This window comes from Hemicordylus capensis, chromosome 4 (assembly GCF_027244095.1).
Source record: "Hemicordylus capensis ecotype Gifberg chromosome 4, rHemCap1.1.pri, whole genome shotgun sequence".
NCBI classification, from domain to species: domain Eukaryota; kingdom Metazoa; phylum Chordata; class Lepidosauria; order Squamata; family Cordylidae; genus Hemicordylus; species Hemicordylus capensis.
Window position 1 is genome coordinate 37,645,876 of NC_069660.1, and position 15,573 is coordinate 37,661,448.

The window sequence follows — 15,573 nt, forward strand, 5'->3', positions numbered from 1 at the left end:
GAAGAGAGCTACAGAGTAGATGCCATATTTTATGACAGACCTGGCCAGAAGCCCAAGGAAGGTAAAAAAAGCAGCCCTAGCCTTCTATAGCAAGAGTTCTCATATTCAAGATGCCAATCTCCTCTTTCAGGATCCACATGTCACCTAGGCAATGGAAACTGTCCATGCCTTTTTACAATGCCCTTTGCCACATAAATGTAATGTGTGCCGTCGATTTGCTGTCGACTCCTCGCAACCATAGAGCCCTGTGTTTGTCTTTGGTAGCATGCAGGAGGGGTTTACCATTGCCTCTTCCTGCACAGTATGAGATGATGCCTTTCAGCATTTCCCTATATCACTGCTGCCCAATATAGGTACCAGTGGGGATTTGAACCGGCAACCTCTGGCTTGCTAATCAAGTCATTTCAACACTGCTCCATTAGGTGCCACATATCAAAGATCTATTCATAGCCAAGAGCTTGTTATCGCAGATTCCTACCCTGAGCAGGGTGTTGGACTATGTTTCTTCCAAGGTCCCTCACAACACTAACATTCTAGTCAAGTTCTTTGCCTTGAATTCTGCAAATCCTTATTTTGTTTTTCAGATTCAGATACTGCTTGAGAGCTAAGAACCATCTTCCAATCTGTGTCACACTATGTACTTTTTCGCACCTTCTCCCCGACATTCCTCCCTAGGGAGTAACATAGCTGTATATTCTAGAGATGCAGCCATACAAAAACAGACTCCCATAACATAGCCATTTAAAATAATGCAGAATGGCATCTTTTTGAGAGAATGGAGATGGGCAGCAGTCTTGAAGAACAGGGCCACCACACCTGTACATGGTTCCTAGCCTGACGGCAGAGATGTTCAAAGTCTTGAGCTAATACGTCACGAAACAGGAACTAAATAGAGAGAGAACTCCCCCAGAATATAACTTTTTGTGGACCTGAAGCAGGTTATCAGTAGGGCTGTGTGAAGCTTTGATGGCCTATTGAGATTTGCAAGATTTTGTCCAAATCACGTGTAGATGCAAGAGTGACAAGGTCAGATACAAAGCAGGCAGGAGGCATACTCAAAGATAAGACTGGAGTTGGATTCAAGGCAGTGGGTCTAAGCTTATGCAGGGCAAAAAGAAACAGAGGCCCAGAAACAGGCAATAAGATAAAATAAAAATAAAATAAAATAAAAATAAAAATAAAATAAAATTCAGTGCCATAGAATTCAGAGCCTTTCCACATGATGTCAAGGGCACCCAGCTGACATTTCTCTAGCAAGCTCATTCAGTGGTAAGGAATTTCTTTCCCCAGAACTAAAACAGCAGTTTCAATTTACTGAGAACTTACTGAGCTGCCTTTGGACATAATGCTAAACCAGAGGCAAAGGGGCAGAGGTTCCATTTCATGGTTGCCCAAATGCGTGAAGTTTTATCACAAGAGTGACTTCAGGTTTCCCTCCCCAAACCATAATTTGAACCTTTGGTTCGTAGTGAGTTTTGCTGCTCCAATCTGAGGTTTGAAGGTGGCATCATGTCATCCAAATTTTGTCACCGCCAAAGGCAGCTCAGTAATTAACCAGGGTTTTGTGCTGTGTCTGCTGCCAAAACAATAGAGAGGGTGGCTCAGACTAACCCAGAAATGAGTCAGCTCTATGCCTGCCACGCTTCTCATTGGTCACCTCTCTGAGTACTTGCTCTGCCCATCTGCTGTCTCTGCACTTGCAACAAGGACGCCACATTGCCACAGCCCAAGCTTCAAACATGTCAAGGGGGAAACCCATGTTGGGGTGCCTGCTTTCCACTGTGTCTCCTGCCCACATTGGCAGTCCGAAGAAAAAGGGGATGGAATGATAAGAAGAGCACTTAGTGGAGAGGTCTCCACAAATCCAGTGATGAATAAGTACATGCACAAGCATGTAGAGTCCAGGTTGCACCGTGAGCTGGGCAACATGGTTGTATCCTGATATAGATAACACATGACAGGGGAGTGAAACCTGGGGTGTAGGTTGAAAGGCAACCCCTGGAATTCTTGAGTGGCTCTGCTCTATTTTGGGGGGGGAAATTAGTAGGGGAAGGGGGCCGCAACCCCTTCCCCTTGGATGCAAGCATGAACTCTAAGGCATGAGAAGAACTGTTTTGGGGTATGTCAGGCTGGATCTCTAATAATGTGTGATGATGCCCCTTCTCCCAAGGATGGCTTTCTCATGAGAGTGGCAGGCCATAGAGACATGCCATAGGGAAGGGTACCACACCAACACCTTTCCAGGTTGTGGTGCCTGGTGGTCAGCAGGAGTGAAAGCACTCACTCTGACAGTCTGGTCATCCCTTGGCACATATGCTTGTTTATTTTTTGCCTAGTATGATCACCTGGTTTGCCAGGGATAACTGAAAATAGGGGCTTCCTTCCAATTGTGGAATTATGCAAGTGTCCTAGGAGCCATCACCGATCTTGACAGAGTCCACAGGGAAACGGCCGGACACATGGAGTGGCCCGGGCTCCTTGGGAGTCTGTAGGGGTTAAGTGCAAAAGTATGAAGTGCATACTAAGTGCATACTCGAGGAGTATGAGTTCTATTCTTTAAACAGATCTACTGGGGGGTGCACATCAGTGGGGACCTCTATAATTGGATCCCCTAGCTCATGAAGTCTCTGGTCCTTCCCAGTGGACTGGCTCTCTCATGAAAGGGCTAATCCCTAGCCTGCAAGCCGACACGCGGGCAGAAGTATGTTGGGGGTTCTGCACAGCTTCAACTGGGTCTGCCATCACAAAAGCATCCTTTGTCACCGTGGACCACACCCCAGGATCCTTTGCCCACCCTCATATACATATTCCTTCCTAGGAAGTCATCATGGTCACTTCCTGGATTAGCAGAAAAATAGTGCCCCTCTCCAACCCACCCACCCCTGCTATCAATGAGCATGCTTGTGCGAGACTGTTTTCTCCATGGAGCTCTTGTGAGGGCGGCAGTGCAAGTGTTGTGAGGGAAAGGGATTTTATGCCATCTAAAGGATTTAAATGCCCTTTTTCTGCCAAGGGTGGCTGTTCCATGCTGAAAAGGTATGATCACGTGCTGACGCCTTACCAGCAGTCTGGCAATACAAGGGCTATGGAGCATGCTGGGATGCAACCTCGGTGGACCAGGGAGTGGGAGGGGCTCCTCTGCCCTGAAACCGGAGGTTGCCTGGCCCAAGTTGGAAGATAGTCTGTGCAAGATTCCTGGGTTCAGGATTTAACCCTCAGGCTCATCAACCTGCGGTTTGGCGTTATATGTGAAAGTGGCCAGTGTGGTCAACTACCACTATTGCTCTCCAAAGCAATACTATCCCATCTGTAAGTTCCGCATAGATAGCGCTTGTTCTGAACATCACAGGTGTTCAGTGATGCCTGAGTGGCTAATGCACACAATTTGCAGTGGCAAAGCTAGCTTTGTTTCTGGGTGTGTACTTTATAGGGAGCTGGGAATCCTGGCAAGTGTCGGTCTATGAGGATTGCATGAAGGACATGGAACTGGTGCCACACCATCTCTCTTGTAATGTCTAATGCAAGAATCGCATGATGTGACAATTTCAGGCTGTACATCTCCCTGCCCTTCTCTCATTGGCTGGCAAGACTGGGAGAGAGTGCAATGATATCTCATCCTGCTTTATTTAAATTAGACCTGGAAAGGAAGAAAGAGATAGGAAAGAGACATGACAGCAACACATCTCTTATAAAACTTCTGGTGTGGCCAGATGCATATGCACAAACATTTTTTAGGTAAACAGTAGGATGTAAACAAATGCTCTATATTCACATTTTATATGCACAAGTACAATATCTAACATAACTACCTAAAAGCTATAATGTGTGAAGCAGACCTGCAAGTCCCCCTTCCTCTGCATCTCCACTGTTTTTGTAAACGATTTGTAACCTTGAAACAGTCTTTAAAGGGGTAGCTACCACTTATTAAAAATAATTAGATTAAAGATTGTTTTCATCTTCAAATAATTAGCAATCCACATATGACCTTCCACTGGGGAAATCCCTTTTTATTGCTTTCATTTTTATAATGTTTGTAGCTGCCAGCTTCAACAGTTTTGGATCTATGACCTTGTTGCAAAACACCATAAATCTACCAACCCATTTCAGGTGTCCCCCCCCCACCCCTACCCTTTTTGAGCAAATGAATTTGATAAAAGTTGTGGGTGATGGGAAGGCTTGATGGTGGAGCAGTCTAGAGGAAGTGAAAGAGGCAAGAGGAAATAGTGTGGAGGGAACATGTCGGTAATCAATCCCTCCGGCTGAATGTTGCACACTCCGGAACAATAGATGATCACTCTTCATTATAGCAGCCTGAATGTGTGTTACTCTGCTGGTTCCTTTCCTCACATTATCAGATCAATAGAGCCTTAATTGCTGAAGAAAGGGAGTATTGTACACAATCACAGCACAATGGTTTAATCACTCGGACACTTGAAGTTAATTTCAGGCAGTTAATTTTTCACTGATGTTCTCACTCCAACTGAGCTGGCATGTCTTCTTATGCCGAACAGGTGGCACGCAGAGCCCTCAGCTAAAGGTGGTTTATTAATAGCTTTTAACAAGATCATTTGGGCTAATTGCCAATAGGGGAAGTGTTAATACTGTGCATGCATTTTCATCTATCTCTATCCCTTTCTGGTGGGCCACTGTGTGAAACAGGATGCTGGACTAGATAGGCCTTGGACCTGATTCAGCAAGGCTGTTCTTATGTTCTTATCTCTATCTACAGAGAGAGAGAGAGAGAGAGAGAGAGAGAGAGAGAGAGAGAGAGAGAGAGAGCTTACTGAGTGACTTTTTGAAGAAGGAACAAACAGGTCTCCATTCTTCATATCTTACTGTGTCCATTTTGATGACTCTTTGATATTCTGAGTCTACCATCAATTAGCTTGTTGTGATGACACCATTCCTACACCATAAAAGGTATCAAAAGTGAAAATGACTACAGGGAAATTTCACCTCTCCTTTGTATACTATTTACCGTGAAATGAGCCCTTGCACTTAATAACATTAGGTGCTGGGGTAAACTGGGAAAAATCAGAGAAAGCTTGATATTCTTAGCATTCTTGCTTCTCCCCGCAGGTTAGTAAGGAAAAATTGAACATGTTGGAAAGAGAATAGAAAATAAATTGCTCATATATAATACTTCCTGTCACAAGGAAAATATTGAATTTTGGTGCTATTTAAGGAGGGGGGACCCTTCCATCATGCTTCACATGTGGTTATTGTTTAGAAATATCTATATTTCTTTTCAATGCACTGGATTTTCATATGACTGACTGGTTTTAACTGGCTTCTAACATAGTTCTTGTGCTGCTGAAATTGTTTTAAAGTTGTTTTTCAATATTGTAAGTTGTTGTTTTCCATTAATGTAAGCCACTCTGAGATATTTTGGCCTGAAGGGAAAGTAACAAATGTAACAAATAAATAAAATATATTGCTATAAAGCAATGATCTTATGTACTAGATATGCGTGCTTAAAACCACAAATTCTTTTGCTTTAAAAATGACAATTTAATTTGTGTCATGCTATAATTATTATATTTTAAAATATAAGGAATAACAACCAATCCCTTAATACACACTGGCTGACATCCAGACTAGCGCTATGCTGGTGCTACAGTGGCTGACATAAGAGTAATGCAGCCCCATCGTGGTGAGGGAAGTGGCATTTTTTGCCTCTCCTTTCTGAAGCCTACTGTGCCCACCCCCAAATATGTCCCTGAGTTTTTTGCAGCCCTCGGGGACATATTTTCAGGAGGCACTGTGCAATTCATATGGAAGGGCAGATCAGTGAAAATTGCCCTGCTCCCCTTACACAATGGCACTGTATTATTTGGGATATTAGTCACGTTGCACCAGTGCAGAGCTAGAATGGAGGTCAGCTATTGCTTTTCAGCAATTTGATATTGGATGAATCCAAGAAGGTGACTTTACATATTGTTCCACCTGACTTAGAATTCATTTCTGCCCCAACTGAAATGGCACCTTTGCTGAATATATTAATTTCCCAGCTGTTTCTCTACAAACATGCATTTCTTTCAGATATGCATTATAAATGTAATGTTAGGTCTATTTTGCATATTACTTCTGAGCTCTAGTTGTTAAATATTGTATATATTTACATCTCAGTGTAGCACTTTACTAGTCCATACGTGAAAGGCCAGCATTGCAATTACATAAAAAGAAAAACTTGTATAAATGAAGTCTTAAGGTGACAATCAGGAAAACAATGGAATGCAATGTTTGGCGGTTATATCATACAGATTCTTTGGAATACCTCAATAAATGAATGATGCCAATTTTGAAGGAAACTGCTAGTATGGGAACACCTGTGGCTTAAAATAATAATTTCAAATGCATCCTTACCCAGAAAGGAGGATTGCTGGTCTTGTGGTAGCAAGCATGAATTGTCTCCTTTGCTAAGTGGGGTCCACCCTGGTTTGCATTTGAATGGGAGACTACATGTATGGGCACTGTAAGATATCCCCCTTAGGGGATGGGGCTGCTCTGGAAGAGCACCTGCATGCTTACATGCAGAAGGTTCCAAGCTCCCTCACTGGCATCTTCCAAGGCAGGGCTGAGAGAGATTTCTGCCTGCAACTTTGGAGAAGCCGCTGCCAGTCTGTGCAGACAATACTGAGCTAGAGGGACCAATGGTCTGACTCAGTATAACGCCCAGTATAAATACAAGCTGTGAACCCTATGTACACTTACCTGCTGTTTTAGTTATTTGTTTATATTGTTTTAGATTTTGATGCTAATGGCTTTTGGTGTGTGTAAACCTCTTTGAGGACATTGGTTAGCTGAGCGGTATATAAATTTGATAAATAATGATATCAATAAATACGCAACCATGAGTGCCATGATGGAAGAAAGGCGGGATATAAATATTGTACAAATATTCAACGAGACTTACTTCTGAGTAAACATGGTGTGGATTACACAGCATGCCTCTGCTAGAGCCTTTTTAGCATGTGCACAAAAACCTGAGAAAAAGAGAGCAGCCAAGGTCAAGAGAGGGTCAAATAGAAAAGAAGCCACAATGAAAGCTTCAGCGCAAAAGAAGAGGCTTGAAGGGAAACCTAATTTCTTTGTTGTGATGCTTTAGGCTAACCATTATTCACCACCTTCCCCCCATATTGCATCTTTCATGATTTGCTTAAGTGATTTTAAATTGCTTTTGCAATGCAGTTGAACAGAGACTGCAGAAAAAGTGACCCCAAAGTCTATGAAATAAAACAGCCAGCACAAAGCCATCGAAGGCCTCCACTGCCTTGCAATGAGGTTGTGAGCAGCACTGCTGTTGCACGCGGGGTGCCCTCGGAGTATGAAAGAGGGGAAAGGAAGAGAGAGGAAAGGAACCTTGATTAATGGATGCAGGCAGAGGAGCATTAATACTTGTGGCTGAGCAGAATGCTTTATGTTAAATCTATACTAGCTTGCATTTGCCACACAAGTGCAATTAAGAGCTGTTTGAAAGAAAACCCATGCTGCTCTTTCCCAACTATATTTTTTACATCAGGGGAAGATATAATCTTAATATTTTGGCAGGTGATCAGGGATTAGATGATGAATTTTATCCTAAAACAACCACTGTGCAAATTTACTCCTTTAAGATCCAATAAAGTAAAACTTAATCAAAGGCTTTGCTGAGCCTAGAACAGCTACAGTCTTTCTTTTCTGAGCTGCTGTATGTATTAACCCTGGCAGCTGCCAGTGCCAGCACATTGCAAGAAAAGAGAGGCAGAAGAAAGGGCTCAGCATTTGATCTGAATTTGGCAGGCAGCTTGAAATCAAACCATTAATGCATTAAGTGTCTCTGAGGGTCAGGTGAAGAATTATTGCAAGAGATGTCCATTATATTCCTACTGCCAGGATTTTGATGCAAAATGGGACCAAAAATAAAATAAAATTGGAGAGCTGTGTAAACTCATAAATATGTTTTTTTCTGTGCACAATATCTTCTTTGTGTCCATAGTCCATACCCACGCATACACTCCCTCATTCACACTACTCACCATTCATATATCGCTCTCATTCATAGCATTCACACCCACAATATAACAGCTGATCAATAGTTTGAGGGTGCTGCCTAATCACTTCTCCAGTGAGCCTCTTCCCACCATTCAAGCAAAGCACAATTTTTCCCTAGGGTGTGTGTGCTAACAATTGCTTGCTTTTAATATCTGAACAGTCAGAATGTTCATAAGCATTCTATACCACCATCAGCTGAGACAATGGCTAGGGAGGCTGAAGCTAGAGCTTTGACTGTAAAGAACAATAGTAACAGAATGGTGTAGCAGGCTAATCTGCTTCCAAAATGTACATTTGAAGGAGTTAAGGCTCTTTTGAGCTTTTAAAACTTCAACAGGGTAGCCATCAGAGGATAGGGACACTTCAACTCTACTTCTTGGATACTGGAAATGATGCTCAAATACTCAGGTATTCCCCAGACACTGCGAAGCTGCTCTCCATAAACATAAAAGCCTGGGCTGCTGCTTTTCTTCAAATCAAGGGTTTCTAAGGTTGGGTTGAGTTGAGCTGGACTACAACTTGGACTACAATTTGGGTTGGGCTACAACACACATCATCCCCAACCACAAAGGTTATTCGCCATTGTGGCTGAGGATGGTGGGAGTTCTAGTCCAACATCAACCCAAGGTTGAGAACCCCTATGTTAAATAATAGTTAAAATGTCAGGCTGCAATAATGCTAAAATTCATGATTATTCAGACAAAGGGAACTTAGCACTACACAATGCTTGCTTTTCTGTTTTCAGCAACAGCAATTTGGAATTGCCTTTTCATACTTCTGTGTATATTGTGCTCTTTCTGTGTGTACATCTCACAATGTGGCATGCACACATATGGGCATGGCACAGCAGATATTGGCCCCTCTACTCTTGCCTCCTTTCCCCCATTGCCATTGTTTTTGTTTCCAAGCAGGCATTAAAAGTGTGCTTAAAGTTGCAGAACTGCAACTAGGGGAGAGCACAAACTGTTCAATCTCGAACCAGTTCACCTCGAACTGGGCTGTTTCTATGTTTCAGTTGTGAACCAGACTGGAGGTGGTCTCTGTGGAGTGATTGAACCGAACTGAGCCTGGTCCATGGTGGACCAGTTTGGCGGTCCAGTGAGGATTCCCCTTTACAAGCAAAGAGATGGGGGAATCCTTGAAGTCTTCTAAAGGGCGGACTGGGGGATGGCAAGAGAACATCTTTAAAAGTAGATTAAAGTTCTTACTGGCCTTGCAGCGGCCACATCTCAAATCCACCCTGGCCCAGCTCAAGTGTGTGGTGCTCCCTCCAGCAACCCACCTGTGTGGTGGTGTGGTTATGGCCTCAATGGTGCCGGTGCATCCATGGAGGCCAGAAACACGCTGCCACCAAACAAGTGGGTTTCTGGACGGGAGCGCCACACACTTGGGTTGTACCAAGGGGGCTTTGAGCAGTGGCAGCCCCCACTGCTGGGCTAATAAAAACTTTAATCTACTTTTAAAGGTGCCCTCTCCCTGTCTCCCTGTCCACCCTTTAGAAGACTTTTCAAGGATCCCCCCTGCCCATATGCTTGTAAAGTAGAATCTTTACCAGTTTCTCCTTTACAAACATATCCCCTTGAACTGCCCAACTTGTATTTTAAGCTCCTTTAATCTTTTACTTAATGTACTGTTTATATTGTACTGGTCTGTGACTGTAACAATAAAATGAGTGAGTGAGAACTGCCCAACTGGTTTGGTCGAGTGGATCAGACTGGCCGGTTGGTTAGATTGAACCAGTTCATGGACCAGCTGTTCAGTTTGAATTCAGTCTGAATTCAAACCAAACCACAAAATTCAGTTCTTGTACACCCTTAATTGCAACCATCAGTCAGTGAAGGTCTACATTCTGTTCAAAGTCATTCCTGCTTCTCCCGATGTTGAGGTAGCTCTTTAATAATCATTTCCTGAAACAGTTTCCTTCTGTCCCCATCCACCCTTTAAATGCTCATTTTTCTAACCCTTCCATTAACTCATTCTTTTTTTAATTTAATTTTTATTAACCCAATTACTTGAATACTTCATTTTTTTCTTTAAAAAGTAAGCATTATAGCACTAATTAAAAATTAGCATTGGGCATGACCAGCTTTTCTGAAATCAAAGTGCCAGGGGAAGCAAAGCAGTCTAGTCACGCATTTCCTATGGTTCCAGTTTAAAACAGTAGCTCAGTGGTACAACATCTGCTTTGCAAACAGAAGGTCCTAGGTTCAATCCTTGGCATCTCCAGGTAGGGCTGGAAAAGACTCTTGCCTGAAACCTTGAAGAGCCACTGCCAATCAGTGTAGGCAACACTGAGCTAGATTTATTTATTTATTGTTCTATTTCTATACCTCTTTTCATTAAAAAAAAATCTCAAGGCAGTTGGACCAATGGCCTGACTTGGTATAAGGCAGCTTCCTATGTTCCTAACATTACAGTTGTAAATTCATTTAGGAATGTGCTCTAAACACAATTTGGCATCTGAATCACAAATCTCTTTAAAACCAATGGCTTACATAGCCCCTTTAACGTGGACGAGAGCAAGTCCATACCTGCTCCTCCGCTGATTGCTGCCACTTCCATAATCATGGTGCTCCCCCCAGCTATGACTGTGCACCGGCGGGGTGTCTCCCAGCTGCTGCTGAGCGATGGACTCCACGCAACCATTCTGACCATGCAAATGGCCACTTTGCATGTGCAGAGGCCATAGGTGTGCCAGTGCTGCGCAAGGGCAGCTGAGAGACGCCCCACTGGCATGGGGGGGAGCACCACAATTAGGGAAGTGGTGGTGAGTGGGGGAGGAGCAGGTACGGACCTGCTTTCCTCCATGTTAAAGGGGTGGTGCAAAGTCTCAGTATTAAAGGGATGCTGTTGCGATTCAGATGCTGAATTGTGTTTCAAGCACATCCCTAAATTCACTGTACAACAAGCTGGCACCACATCAGGCCCAGTAAGTCTGTTCAACATTCTTCTTCTAGGTCTCTGTCTCTTCTATTCTTTATGCCATTTGTTAGTGACTTTCTATCTTTCTCTACTGTTTGTGATACTACATACATGTGATGATAGTACCTGGGGTGCCATGTCAAAGAGCTCAACAGGAGTAATTACTCAGGAGTAATTTATTTTGGATGAAATAGCCACTGTGCCCTGAGATCCTAATCTGACTTTGGCCTAAACTGCCTCTGTTTGTTCAGTTGCTACTCTCCACCATCGTACACAGGTAACTCAGAGCTAGTTTAGGACAATGTCAGATTGGGATCTCAGGGAACAGTGGCTACATCATCCAGACTAAATTACTCCTGAGTAATTACTCCTATTGAATTTAAGTACTCCGTTAGAATAACTCCTGAGTAATACTATTGAGTAACTTAGTCTGGACGTCAGCCAGTGGCTGAAATCCTGATTAATGCTGCACTTCTTGCTAGTGCAGGAAGATGACTTGACTGTACAATTGATCAGGGATGTTTGAAATTGCGCTCTTGCACAAAAGTCCCCTGAAAACCATATGTGGCATATGACAGCTTGTGCACCTTGTTGGAATAGTCTGGAATGCATGTTTCAGACTTAATGCACCTAGTTAACGCAACAGACTTGTGCTAGCTCAATCTCCTTGCACAAACAGAGGTTGTCAGTTAGTGAAAACTAACACAGTATATAAGTATATATAAGAGAGAGAGAGAGAGAGAGAGAGAGAGAGAGAGAGAGAGAGAGAGTTGTTGTAGAGCCTGCCCCACATTTAAGGAGGTGCACTGGATTTGTCCCAGTGAAACCAAAATTCCCTTTCTGGCATTTCTACAATGAGGTGCTGGAGGGGAAAGTAAGAGGCATTGCATTCCTATCTAAAGAAATCTGATTTTGAGGGTTTTGTCGTTGCCGTGGCACAATTTACTTTGCTGCAGCTGTGTAATGAGTTCACATCTGTTAGCACCACATGTTGCTCTGCATTACGCAGATGCAAAGTCTCAATTTTTCTAATTAGCAACAACACCAAGTATATCTTAATTTTCTTTCCCTCTGCCTCAACTAAACGTGATATTAACAAGGTTACACGTCTACATCCTTGGTGTTTAATTGAATAAGATCCAAGATTGGATTAGACCACTCTGTTCTTTTAATCTGGTGTCTGTCCAGATCTAAAATCATGTCTTTGTAATATTATGTGGCAGGCAAGGGGCAGGAGGTGGGGACATTTCATTGGGCTTAGCACTGATGCGAACGATTAGATGTTTTCTAAAGGTGATTTCTGATGCTCTGGCTTTATTTCTGAAAAACTCTAGGTAAGTGTCTCTCTCTCTGTGCATGTACCCATCACACAGGTAATTATTGTGTGTGCGTATCAGAATATTCACATACAAGTTCTCCCCTCCCCCACCCAGACATCACAGCAGGTCAGCCAATGACAGGGGGACACTCTGCCCTCCGACTTTTGGCCCCCTCTACACCTTGTCTCCTTCACTCATCTTTCCCTTCAATCTTTGCGGCATCCTCTCCTTCTTTCTGAGACTTCTCTTCCTTTGCTGCATTGCTTACTTGCTTCATTTTCTAAAAGAATAGGCATCATGGGCCAAGTTCGTCTGGAAGGTCAGTCTTCTGTCCTGGAAGGCATTCCTCCTGATCCTAGACAAGTAAGAGCCAGTTGTAGTTATTTAGTGGTTGAGATGTATTTACTGTACATATTCACTCTTCATTATTGCTTCATGATTGAGGCCAGAGCCCTAGTACTAAAAAATAGGTCTGGGGTTCCCAACCTGTGGTGCTCACGATGCTGATGAACTACACCTCCCATCATTCCCAGCCACAATACACTGGGGCTGGGGATGATGGGAGTTGTAGTTCAGCAACATCTGGAGAACCACAGACTGGGAACCCTTGAAATACTGTAGGTATTAGGACCGAGTCATGGTTTATATTAAGTCTTGCTTTCAGGTCTCCTTATAGTTCTCCCCCACCACCCATTTCCGTGCCCTTCTCATCTCTGTGCCTTGCTACCTCTTTCCCTGCTCCAGGCTTCTGTAACATCAAAGGTACTAAACAAATGGAAAGAAGGGAGCTTGCAAACTGTTACATAACTGCCAGCCTGTGTTTACTGATCTAAGCAATAGTTAAATGGAATATACCTACAACTCTGCAGATCAATTGTGCCTTTGATGGCGAGTAATTTGTATCACAAGGCATATTACATGGAGTGGATGCATATCAGCACATATTTAATGTCCAATCAGCCAGCAGAGCTCAAGACGTGTCTGCCCAGGGACTCCCTACAGAAGTAAATAATACAATGTGTTATGGGACAACCTTTGACATATAACAGAGTTTTGGACTAATGGAAACACCTGGGTTCAATCCTTGCCAGCCATGGAGCTAACGGGGTGGTTTTGGACTATCTTTCAGCCTAACATATCTCACAAGCCTGTGAGAACTGGATATGCTTATGTTTGCTGCCCCTGGACTCCTTGGAGGAAGAGTGGGTTACAAATCCAATAAAGAAATAATTAAGATTAAATGTTGGGTGGGATAGCCTGCACAAACCTTCCTTTGGCCATGCTGATGGAAGTTGGAGCAGCACAGATGCATGTCGGGATGCATTTTGCTCATGGGGGTCATATGAGCTCAGCTCAGCTGAGTCAGCTCAGCATACAGTATTTGATTCATATCAACATACGATTGTGAGCCAGACCATTGTCCATCTCTCTCAGTCCTGTCTATACCACAGCTTCAGAACTTTGGCCTTCCAGTCATTGTTGGACTACAGCTCCCATCACCCCCAGCCACAGTGGCCAACAGTTGGGAATTATAGGAGTTGTAGTCCAACAACACCTGGAAGGCTGAAGTTGTGCATCTCTAGTCTACAGTGACCAGCAGCATTTATCTAGGAAGGAGTCATTCCCAGTTAGGACAGGCTAGGATTGAAATGGGGATCTTTTACATGGAAAACATGTGCTCTCCAACTGAGCTATAGCCCCTCCCCAAGAGAAAAATTCCAACCATCTCTCTAGAATTCCTGGGCGGAAGCATCCTATGAACCAGGCCAAAAAGAAAAAAGAAAAGAGTTGCCCTTAATATCAACCTCTCTCCTCTGGCCACCCTTCATTCATATTCCACCTGAATATGCGGGGGAATTCCACTGGGATACAACAGCAATTATTTGTGTGATTTAATTGGCATTATCATTTTAGAGGCTTGACAGAGATAAATCGCTCTACTAGATAGGACCGCAATAGTGACAGCACTGCAGAGAGGAGGAGAGGCTTCTTTCCTGCAGCTGGAAAAGGAGATGACTACCAGTGCATCTTAATAATTAGCTGTGTTATAATTAATTGGACTATTTGAGAGCCAGTTGAACAAACAAATGGAGGGCTTGATCATTCAGTAATTGACAATTTGTTTCCAATATGGTGTCTCTTTGTACCCGATGCAAAAACAGAGTCAGCCACAGGGCTGGCCTGAGGGGGCCTGAAAAACAAATGAGCCCAAGAGACCCTGGCATGGAAGGAATCTTTCCCAGATAGCAAGTATTCCAGGGACATATTTTGCTCTGAACAAAAGGGAAATCGCTCCCTGGTATTTCTTGCATGCTTAAAGCAGCTGCTGCTAGATCACACTGCCTAAAATATGAAGGTTTTATTAGACAAGTTGAGACATGTTTCCAGACTCTAGCCTTCCCATAGTATTTGTATCTTCACCATTTGTTTAATTTTTGAGTGCATGCTGACAGAAGAATGATCTGTAATAGAGAGTTAAACCACATTCTTTTCTTTTGATGCTGTGCACACCTTCCAAGTTTTTGCCTTTATCAGAATGTCAACCTGATTTTTAAGACAAATGCCCCATTTGCACATAGTGGGAAACCGGAGTTAAACAGGGCAGAGGTAGGATTTCTTGTACATCTGTATGCATGGAACCTCTGCCCCATACTGTGTGCGGGCCAGTATGCTGTGTGCTGTTTACTGTGTGCTATGATGCTGGTCTTTGACCATAATACAGTTGTCTGTGTCTATCGCTTTCAAATTTCATTTTGCAGAAATTTCAGTTCCAACTTTAGCCCCTTTCCAACTGCAAGTAAGAGCAGCACACATCAGAGTAAATAAGGAAGGGAAACAGCTGAGGAGTGTTACTTGGTAAGAGGGACTGATCCAACTCTATATGAATTTATTGCACATCTCTGGGCAAGCCACACTCTCTCCACCTTATTATTTCCTCACCTGTAACATGGGAATATTGCTGACCTACCTAACAAACTCATTGTACCTAATGATGATATGAATTGCGAATTTTGAAAGCCGTCTCAGTAATGCTGACACACCAACTGAGCAGCGTCATGCTCATCATCCTTCTAAAGATGATACTGTGGTTGTTCAGCTTATATTTCAACCACCTATTTACTTAAGTTTGGGGTTCCTGTCTGATCCTGCAAGTTGCTGGGCTTGAAGGCTAACCAGATGCATAATAAACTATTAAAGAGCAGCAGTACGTAATTGGGCCGTTCTCTGGAAGGAATCTTATTGTTGTCTTTTGGCGTTGACCCTGCAGGTTGCATTTGCTTCTATGAATAATAGGCAC